The sequence below is a fragment of the Meles meles genome, chromosome 21, assembly GCF_922984935.1.
Source record: "Meles meles chromosome 21, mMelMel3.1 paternal haplotype, whole genome shotgun sequence".
Lineage (NCBI taxonomy): Eukaryota > Metazoa > Chordata > Mammalia > Carnivora > Mustelidae > Meles > Meles meles.
The window spans coordinates 35,259,187-35,269,431 of NC_060086.1; positions in this window are offsets into that span (position 1 = coordinate 35,259,187).

Below are 10,245 nucleotides of genomic sequence, written 5' to 3' on the forward strand. Positions count from 1 at the left end.
GTGGGTGGTGATGTGCCAAAGGACTCCTCACCGAGTGTCTCCCTGGGTTCCCCTCTCTGCTGCCCCCACCCCGAGACAGGCAGAGAATATCACGATGGTCCCACTTATCAGATGAGAATACTGAGTCCCAGTGGTGGCAGGACGGACAGCTGCTACCCTGGGGTCCTGCCCCTGGGTGAGGGTCCCACGTGCTGGCTCGCAGACCACACTGACCCCCCCAAAATGGCTCTGAAGCAAAAAGAGAAAAACAGGACAAGTTCATGGGTCATTCCTAAAGCCAAAGCTAATGCTGGTAAGCAGTAAGAGGAAGAGCCCTGGCTCTCTGAGCACGAGCCTGGACCAGCAGCATCGGGGTCATCTGGGGACTGGCTAGGAATGTACATCCTTGGGCCCCCTCCAGAGCTTCAAAAGCTGCAGACAGGGCTTTCCAGGGGCTGCTGAAGCATGCTAACCTTTGAGGACCACTGGCCTAGTGGTGCAAAGTCCAGACGGCGAGCTGGCCACCCCGGGGGTTGGAATCTGGGATCTGCTGCCCAATAGCCATGTGGCTTCAGGCTCATCACTTTGTGTCCCCAGACATCACTTTCCAGCCGGAAATGAAGATCATGATCAAGTCTGGGGCATGGGGCTGCACCGAGGCCTCAAGGTTGCACCTGGCACTGAGCAAGGGTGCGTTAATCACTGTAATTATTCTACTGCAGGGACTGGCCCTACAGTCCCCGGACTTCAGGAGCTTCCCTCGGTGTACGCACATTCCTTTTACGGAGGGATGAAAATCGGAGATATTAAATGGTTTCTTCAAAACTCTTCTTGGTAATGTTTTAAGATTGGTAGTTAACTTTCCAATCAAGTCTGAGGTCCTTGAGATCCTAAAATCAGGGAGCCGATGCTTTAAGATGGGAGGTCACCGGCCCTTTCACAAGTGGGTAAACTGAGGCTCCCTGGCTGCCCCCTGAGAACTGAGATGGCAGTGGAAACTGGCCTTTGGGCCCCTCTGGGGAGTGCCAACCCCATAGGAAATAGCACTTGGCTTCCATGGAAATTTCCATGGAAATCCCTCACGAGAGATCAGGAAAGGGTAGTTCCAGGAGATGGGTAGGGCCGTTCCCCAGATGCCTGAATTTTCTTAGAGCCTCACCTGGGCAGAGGGAACCCAGAGGGGAGCCATAACCCCGCTAGTCTGAGTGGCACCGCAGGGGTGATGCCAGGGACCCCCAAAATCCCAGGGGCCCTTCATGGTCACCTGTCCTGCAAAGGGAGAACATTCCCACCTTACAGCCAAGGACGCTAAGGCCCAGAGCAGAAGGTGTGAGCCCAAGGCCACCAAGCTGCTAGGTGACAGATCAAGGATTCAAACTGAGGTGTGTCGAGCCTCCAAGCCCGGGAGAGTTCCAGGTTTGGGGCCCTCCAGGCACTTCTGGAGACCACCCCCCAAGCCCCCAGCCTGGCCTGACCGAGGCTGAGGAAGAGGGACGCTGCGGGTTCCAAATCCATCCACTGTCCTTGTCTCCCTGCTGAGGAAGCTGGCGGTGGGGGCAGGGGGCAGTTCCCCCCACCCCCGAGATGCCGTGCCTATCGCAGGACGGGTTCAGGGTCCCTCCACCTCACCCGATTTCCCCACAGCTGTCTGGGACATGGAGACTAGCGCCAGATCGCAGGCCCAGAGGCTGAGGCATGATCTACAGAACCTGCCTGTCTCAGCTTTGGCCTCTGAAACACGGCTTCCCGCTCCTGACCTGGGGATCTCGGGTTTCTGAGAAGCAGCAACACCAGCCCACTGTTTCTGGTCTGCCTGTGGCTCCCGGAGAGCCCAGGGGCAGGACTCCCAGGAGGAATGCAGCTGCTGGGCTCCGCACACAGGCAAGGAGCTGGGACCCGTGTGGGAGGTGTGGGGACACCGAGGCAAGGTCAGCTCCCAGGCTGGACAGAGGGGTCCCTGCCCCCCGCCCCCGCCAGCAAACAGGGGAGAGCAGGGGCGTGAATGATGGTGGGTGGCGGCTGGGGGCTAGCCAGCACTTACTACGGGTCAGAATTCCAAGGGCTCCTCCCAGGTTTGCACATTTCATCCTCGCCAACAGCCCGGAGAGGCGGGGCTTTATGGCAAGGAGAGCAAAGCACAGAGAAGTTGAGGAACCGCGGAAGGTCACCCAGCGCGTCTGTGTGGAGCTGACTTGGACCTCGCACAAGGTGTTCCAGAGGCCACAGTGCATCACTCAGCCCTGCGGCCCTGGGGGACCAGGGACTCAGTGAGGAAATGACAGCATGAAGAGACCCAGGGACCAGGGAGGACAGGGTGGGGCTGGCCAAGGGTGGGGAGCAGGCAGGGTAATACAGGCGCTGGGTTTGCCCCAGCAGGGGCCTGCGATGGTGCCGCTGAGCCAGGAGGTGGGTCCAGACTGGCGGCATGGGGTGGGGGCGTGTTGTGGGGTGTGGCGGGGGGGGGTTTCCAGCGGCTGCCCTCGACCCCCACCCCTCCATCATCGTCTGCCTTCCCTTTGAAGCAGCAATCCCACTTCTTGGAACCTGCCCGGAGGCAGTGCTCCCCTTCCTCCTGCTGGGGGCCGAACACCAGTGCCGGTGGCTTTGTCTCCCCAACCAGGGACCACACGCATTTCCTGAGAAAGGCGCTCCTTCCCCCAGCACCTGCTAGGAAGGCGGGGTGGTTACAGAGAGCACTGTGGGTGGCCAGGCCAGCGAGTTCCTCTTGAGACCATCCCCAGGCTGGGTATTTTCTCCACTGTTACTCAGTGCTGTTTCTCTCCCCCATCCATACAGCACCCCAAACCATCTGTGCCTTTGTGGTCCTTTCCGCGGAGGTATCCGCTTCATACAGTACCGTGCGCGCCTCTGAAGCGTGCGGCTCGATCGATTTTCACACACACACTTGAAAGTCACTGCCCCCCCATCACGATTCAGGCCCTGGCTACAGCAAGTGTGGTCCTCAGGCCAGCGGTTCCCAGCTCTCCGGGGAGCTTATGGAAATGCAGATCTGCCTGCCTGTCTAGCACCTACCCGGTCTAAGGCCTACCCCAGTGGGTCAGAATCTACCTTCCATTGAACAAGACCCCAGGGGGTTCATCCCCCGCCCAGCCCCCACACTGGGCACTTTCTCAAGCATATCAAACAAGTTTGCAGCTCTCAGGTTGCAAAACGAGCTCATGAAGCAGGAACTATTATTATTGTATTCATGTCAATATTCCTAGGCCGTGCCATATCTGTGCTATTTCACCGGGGAGAAAAACCAAACCTTGGAGAGGTTTCACAACTTGCCCGAGAGTGCTAAAAAGTGGGGCAGTCCAGATGGGAACCCAGGCTGAATCTGCAGCCCTGATTTTTTTTTTTTTAAGATTTTATTTATTTATTTGACAGAGAGAGAGAGATCACAAGTAGGCAGAGAGGCAGGCAGAGAGAGAGGAGGAAGCAGGCTCCCTGCGGAGCAGAGAGCCCGATGCGGGGCTCGATCCCAGGACGGGGCTCGATCCCAGGACCCTGAGATCATGACCTGAGCCGAAGGCAGCAGCTTAACCCACTGAGCCACCCAGGCACCCTGCAGCCCTGATTTTACTAAATCTCCCAGAGAGAGAGCACACAGGATGTCCCTCCAGAAAGCTGGTTTAAACAAGAAAGCCTCTTTGCTTTTCTTTCTTCCTTGGAAAAAGAACCCCACTATAATGATGCGTGCTGATAATATTTAGTCAAAAAAAATTTGAAGCCTCCAGAGGCTTTCAGAAGACAGTTAGCTTTGGGGCGCCTGGGTGGCTCAGTGGGTTAAAGCCTCGGCCCAGGTCATGATCTCAGGGTCCTGGGATCGAGCCCCGCATCAGGCTCTCTCTGCTCAGCGGGGAGCCTGCTGCCCTTCCTCTCTCTCTGCCAGCCTCTCTGCCTCCTTGTGATCTCTGTCTGTCAAATAAATAAAAATTAAAATCTTAAAAAAAAAAAAAAGAAGAAGAAGAAGACAGTCAGCTTCCCTCCTAGCCTTCGGCAGCCTCTTGGCTATCCTTCCTGGGGGCACCTACTCTGGTCAGTTTCCCGTGTGCCTTTCCAAAGAGATGTTCTGCTGGTCTCAGCCTGTGGAATTAACTCATGTTTTCTCTTCCTTATGCAAATGGGAGCTTGTTCTGCCACCGGACCTGCCCCTTGCTTTTTTTTTTTTTTTTTTTAAGATTTTATTTATTTATTTGACAGAGAGAGATCACAAGTAGATAGAGAGGCAGGCACAGAGAGAGAGAGAGAGAGAGAGGGAAGCAGGCTCCCCGCTGAGCAGAGAGCCCGATGCGGGACTCGATCCCAGGACCCCGAGATCATGACCTGAGCCGAAGGCAGCGGCTTAACCCACTGAGCCACCCAGGCGCCCCTGCCCCTTGCTTTTATCACCCTGTACTTCGTCTCCCTATCAGCACATAAAACCTGGGTTATGGTGCGGAAGCACCATAATTCACCTTGCCCTGGGCTCCTCTGCGCCTCTGGGGTGTTGCTGCAGGACGCCTGCCGGAGGCGGACCAGCCCCGCCCCTGCTGTGTGAGATGTTGACCTTGGCAGTTACAAGGAGCTTTCCTTATCTGCCAGCTCTGGACGGCTTCCAAGATGCTTGGCGCCTCTGGTGTGCAGATCCTGGGTGGGGGCTGACAGGAGGGGTCCAGGGTAGGGAAAGTCGGTGCTTTCCAAGAAACTGAAAATGGAACCAGAGAAAGTGCGAGCAGTTCTCGAGTCTCCTTGAGAGCAGGAAACCTGGCTGTGCAGCCCCTTCTCCAGAGAGGGAGCCTCCCTTTCCTTGAACATCGTAGGGTGAGAGCCTCACCCCGTTTTCACTCCCAACAAACCCCCCAAAACCTCCCGGACTTGAGCTTTGCCTTGCACCAGGGTCTGGAAGGCAGTGGAAATTTTCTGGTGCGTTCACTTAACCAACAGTCACGTGGGCAGATGTATGAGGACACGTGGGTGCCTGCCTCCTTTGGACCAGGCAGCCCTACCTGTTCCCCTTCCACTTGATTATGGAATGCTATCTGGGTTCAAGAACAGGAGAGATCTTAGTTCATCAAATCCTCAAAAACATAGTGCGGTTGGTATGGTCTTTATGCCCCTTTCACAGAGGAGGAAAGTTAAGGCCGGACAGGTTAAGAACCATGGCAAGGTAGCACAGCTACCCAGGACAGAGCCCATGTCCTCACCATGAAGCTCTCCTGTACGGGAAGGCACTAACATCCCCTGGGGGCGGGGCTTGTTGACACCCACTCTGCCGGGCCCCGCCCACCCCCAGAGTTCCTAAACCCCTAGGTGAAAGGCTGGACCCAAGCTTCAGGGGATGCTATGCCCCAGGTCAGGGACCACACTGTGGGAGTCGCTCCTGTAAGCCCTGTAGAACTTTCTCAAAACAAGCCCATTAGCAGTGGCCCTCTGTCCTTTGCCAGACAAGGTTGGTCATCAAGGCCCTCGCACTAGGGACTTTTCATCAAAGATCTCATACACGTTCACCTGTACCCCGTGGCCTGTGGCCTGGGCTTCACCAGACCCCAGATAAGAAGCCACTTTAGGACACACTCAGCCGAAGGCACGAAACAAAAAAGACAAGAGCAGGTACAGGAACGAGCGGCGGGGGGAACTCCCGTGCACGGCCACCCGGCATGTGAGCGGGCCCAGCTTCGCAGAAATCTGTTTGGCAGCATTACTAAGGCTGGACACATACACAGCCTGCAACCTTGCGATCCCACTTCCAAGGACATACCCAGGGGAAACGTGGTCGCGAGTTCGCCAAAAGACACACACGCGCAAGAACGCTCAGATCGGCGACACTCCTAACAGCCCAAACTGGGAACACGGGCCTTGGCAGGAAGACAGCAGCTACACAACAGGACAGCACGGAGCACCGAGAGGACGGGAGCGTCCCTGCACACACAGCCTTTGAAGCAGCTAGACTCAAACGAGGACACGCTGTACGACTCCGTTTATGATGTTTGAGAACAGGGAAGGATGCTGGTCGGACGGGAGTCTGATCGCCAGGGACCTATTTCGGGGAGAGGTTTTGGGGGTGCGGGGCCCACAGGAGCTGCATTTCCTCCGTCAGTCCGGTGAGCCCCACGCGAGTGTGTGTACGAGTCAAATTGTACGCAAGATCCAAGATAGCAAACAGTGGGAGAGGGAGAGGGAGAAGCAGGCTTCCTGCTGAGCAAGGAGCCTGATGCGGGATTTGGTCCCAGGACCCTGGGATCATGACCTGAGCCGAAGGCAGACGCTTAACCCACTGAGCCACAGAGTTCCCCTGGACTGTTCTTTTAAAAAGATTTTAATTATTTACTTACTTGAAAGAGAGAGAGAGAGCGAGCGCGTGTGTGCACAGGAGCGAGGGTGGGGGGGTGGCGGTGAGGGGGTTGGGGAGGACAGCAGAGGGGAAGGGAGGGGGAAAAATCCCAAGCAGATGCCACGCTGAGCATGGAGCCCCACCCAGGGCTCGATCCCCTGACCATGAGACCATGAAACCAAGAGATGGACAGTTAACCAACCAAGCCTCCTAGGCGCCTCTTAAGTGTTCTTAAGTGCACAGTTCAATAGTGTTAAGTACATTTACGTTGTCGGGCATCCAATCTCCAGAACCCTTCATCTTGCAAAAACTGAAACTGCCCCATTAAATAAGAATGTCCCAGGCCCCACCGTGGCCCCCGGCAACCACCATTCCACTTTCTGTCCCTGTGACTTTGGGGACACTAGGCATATCTGAGAAATCGGCAATATTGTCCTTTTGTGACTGGCTTCTCTCCTTAGCATGATCTCGGGAAGGCTCACGTGTGTTGTAAGTATCATCATCTCCTTCCTTTTTCTGGCTGGATGATAGGGCAAGGGATGGAGAGACCACACTGGGTTTAATCCATTCATCCATTGATGGACACTTGGGTGGCTAACGCCTTTGGCGGTTGTGTATAATGCTGCAATGACCATGGGTGTGCCAATGCACAACACTTTTTCTTTAAGATTTTATTTATTAGAGAGAGGGAGAGAGAGCACAAGCAGGGGGAGTGGCAGGCCGAGGGAGAGGAAGAAGCAGGCTTCCTGCTGAGCAGGGAGCGTGACGTGGGGCTCCATCCCAGGACCCTGGGATCATGACTTGAACTGAAGCCAGATGCTTAACCCACTGAGCCACCCAGGTGCCCCAACGACACTTTTGTTTTACTATGTCACACACACAAATGAGCAAAGGCAGCACAGAGATTCTGAAGCTGAGTTCTGGGGACCCAGCCAGGCACTGACAGGTCGGGGGACTTTGTGCAGGATGAATCATCCCACCGTCCTTGGGGGGCTGGGTGATGGTGTGCACTGAGCACGGGCCTGGCCAAGCGTGGGGTCCCATCAGTACGAGCTACCCTGTTGCTCCTGTTCTCACCTACACACACCTACACACACACACGGCTCTGCACCCAGTTCCCAGACCCCAGAGGAGGTCAGGATCTCCCGAGGGCCGTCCCTCCTACAGAGTGGGGCCAAGGTCAGGAGAGTCCCTGAGGAGTCTGTGAAGGATGGCCAATGCCAAGGCTGTCTTCTTTGCCCAAAGCCAAGAGGCACTCAGTTCCAGGCTGGAACGGATTTGCAGGAGGCAGAAGGGGCTCTTCCTAGGAACTGAGTGAATTAGTGGGGGTCACTGAACACTGCCCAGTTTTAGCTCTAATTTATTCCCCTCCAGTTCTGGGTAACCAGCAAGCTCATTTCTCACAGGGCTATAACTAGTTATAAGCAGCTTGTGGGCGTGTCCTGTGTCCCCAGGGCCCAAGAGTCCTAATCCCCTGAGACCTCTACATCCTGAGTGTGTGGTTTTCTGGGCCAAAGGTCCTTGGTGATCAGTGGCTTGCCCAAAGGCATCTGGGCCCCCTTCACACACACACGGAGTCATCTTAAACCAGGGGTTTGCTCCTTTCCCTTGGAGGTTTGTTAAAACCCACATCCCCAAGGGCCTCCCCTCCATGAAGGACTGGGGTGAGCCCCAGAGCCAGGATCTTACCAGGACCGTGGGAGGAGCCCCAGCCCACACATGAAACTACACCGCCTCCCTCGCTCCAGCTCCCTCTGCAGCCGGGGGCCTGCGGCCGGGCCCTCCTTGCTCACCAGCTCCAACCTTTGGCTCACCAAGCGTTAGAAGTTCTTCTCTTGTAGAAATTAAAAAAAAAAAAAAAAAAAAAATAGCTTTCTTGAGATACAACCCACATACCATGCATTTCACCCCGTTAAAGTAGTTTTTAGTCTAGGCTGAGTTGTGCAATCACCACCACAATCAATTTTAGAACATTTTCACCCCAAACAGTTAACCCTCCTGTACCCATGTATGGTCACTCCCGCTGGCCCCATCTCCCCAACCCTAGGCAAAGCCCTGATCTATGTTCTATCTGGATTCGCTTCACACGTATCACGTAAAGGGCATCCTCCAATAGGCGGTCTTCCGTGTCGGCCTTCCATCACAGAGCACGTTTCCAAGGCCCTCTGCGTTGTAGCGAAGACCCGAGCTCTGCCTGTCTTTGTCGCCAAATAAAATTCTGTTATCCAGCGGGGGGAGGGGGGCCACGCTACCCCAGAAACCCTGATCCATTCAGTCAGAAGGGTAGGAGCAGGATGAAATTCTGCAAAGCCGGCGGTCGGGAGTGGTCCCATCTGCTGCTGAGCCCACGGTCCCTGCTGTCCCTTCGTCCAGATTTTATTTGATTTGATTAATTAACTTATTTATTTCTTTTTTAAAGAATTTATTTATTTATTTGACAGAGAGACAGAGATCACAAGTAGGCAGAGAGGCAGGCAGAGAGAGAGAGGAGGAAGCAGGCTCCCTGCCAAGCAGAGATCCCGATACGGGGCTCGATCCCAGGACCCTGAGACCATGACCTGAGCCGAAGGCAGAGGCTTAACCCACTGAGCCACCCAGATGCCCCCTTCCGTCCCGATTTTAGGAGAGGACTTAAGGGCACCATTTCACAGACCGGGAAATCAGGGCTGAGAGAGAGAGCATACCACCAGTCCAGGGTCCCACAGACAGAGCAAATGATGTGGATCTGACTTCCTCTTTCCACTTAGTCAGCATGAATGAGGCGCCAACTGTATGCCAGGTGCCATGAGGCCCAAACAGCCAAGACAGATATTCCCTGATACTATTCAGTGCCCTCGACCCAGGCAGAAAGCCCGGTCTCTGTTTAACCTTAAGTAAAGTGAAATTGAGCACAGAGAGGAAGAGAAACAGTAAAGACGGGATTTTTTTTTTTTTAATGAATATTTTTTTTTTTTTAAGATTTTATTTATTTAACAGATGGAGATCACAAGTAGGCAGAGAGGCAGGCAGAGAGAGAGAGGAGGAAGCAGGCTCCCTGCAGAGCAGAGAGCCCGATGCGGGGCTCGATCCCAGGACCCTGGGATCATGACCTGAGCCGAAGGCAGAGGCTTTAACCCACTGAGCCACCCAGGTGCCTCCTTTAATGAATGTTTTAAATAAAGTGACAGCTCTCAGTCTTTGGGGAGCAGCCACCCACGGAGAATCTGGTGGGTACAATGGGACCCGGTCTCTGGGAGAACGCTTTGGCAAGGACCTTGTTTTGCCTGCAATTACAGAGGATTTTGCAACCTTTGGAGCCCACTGGTTCACGATAGATGAAAGTACCTTGTCTTAAAGAGCGAGAACCATATATCCCTACGTTGAACACATTATTTCCTGAGCACGTGTGATTTGCCAGGTGCTAGGGCTGCCTCTGGGAGCCAGAGGATACCCTTGTCCCCAAAGGTACTGGGAACTGGTGCAAGGAGGCCGGCAGCGAATACATAATGAGCCAGGACAAAGCACGGTCTAGATCCTTCCAGACGTGTGGTGGGGCGAGGACGCCAGCAAGTACAAAAGGTCGGCACCGGGCCTGGGAGGGCAGGATGGGGGTGTGACCTTTTGCTGAGATCTGGATGGAAAGAAGGCATTGCAGGCTGAGGGAAAAGGCGAGCAAAGGCCCCGAGGTAGGAACATGATTTTAATTCCAGGAACTGAAAGCGGGAACAAGGGCCTCAAACATAATGGATGGTGGGAGGGGGTCACAGAGATGATTAGGGGCAGGATTAGAGAGTTAATCCGTGCAATCACCCAATGTGTGTGCGCCCGGCTCCTTTTCTAGGCCAGAGGATATAGCAATGAATAGGCAGGACGCGGTCCAGTTCTCTGGGAGCTGGGGGTAAACAGGGAATAAGCACCTTTTACAAAATGCATCTCAGAGATGGCGTGGGCGGACCCATCGGGCCAAGGAA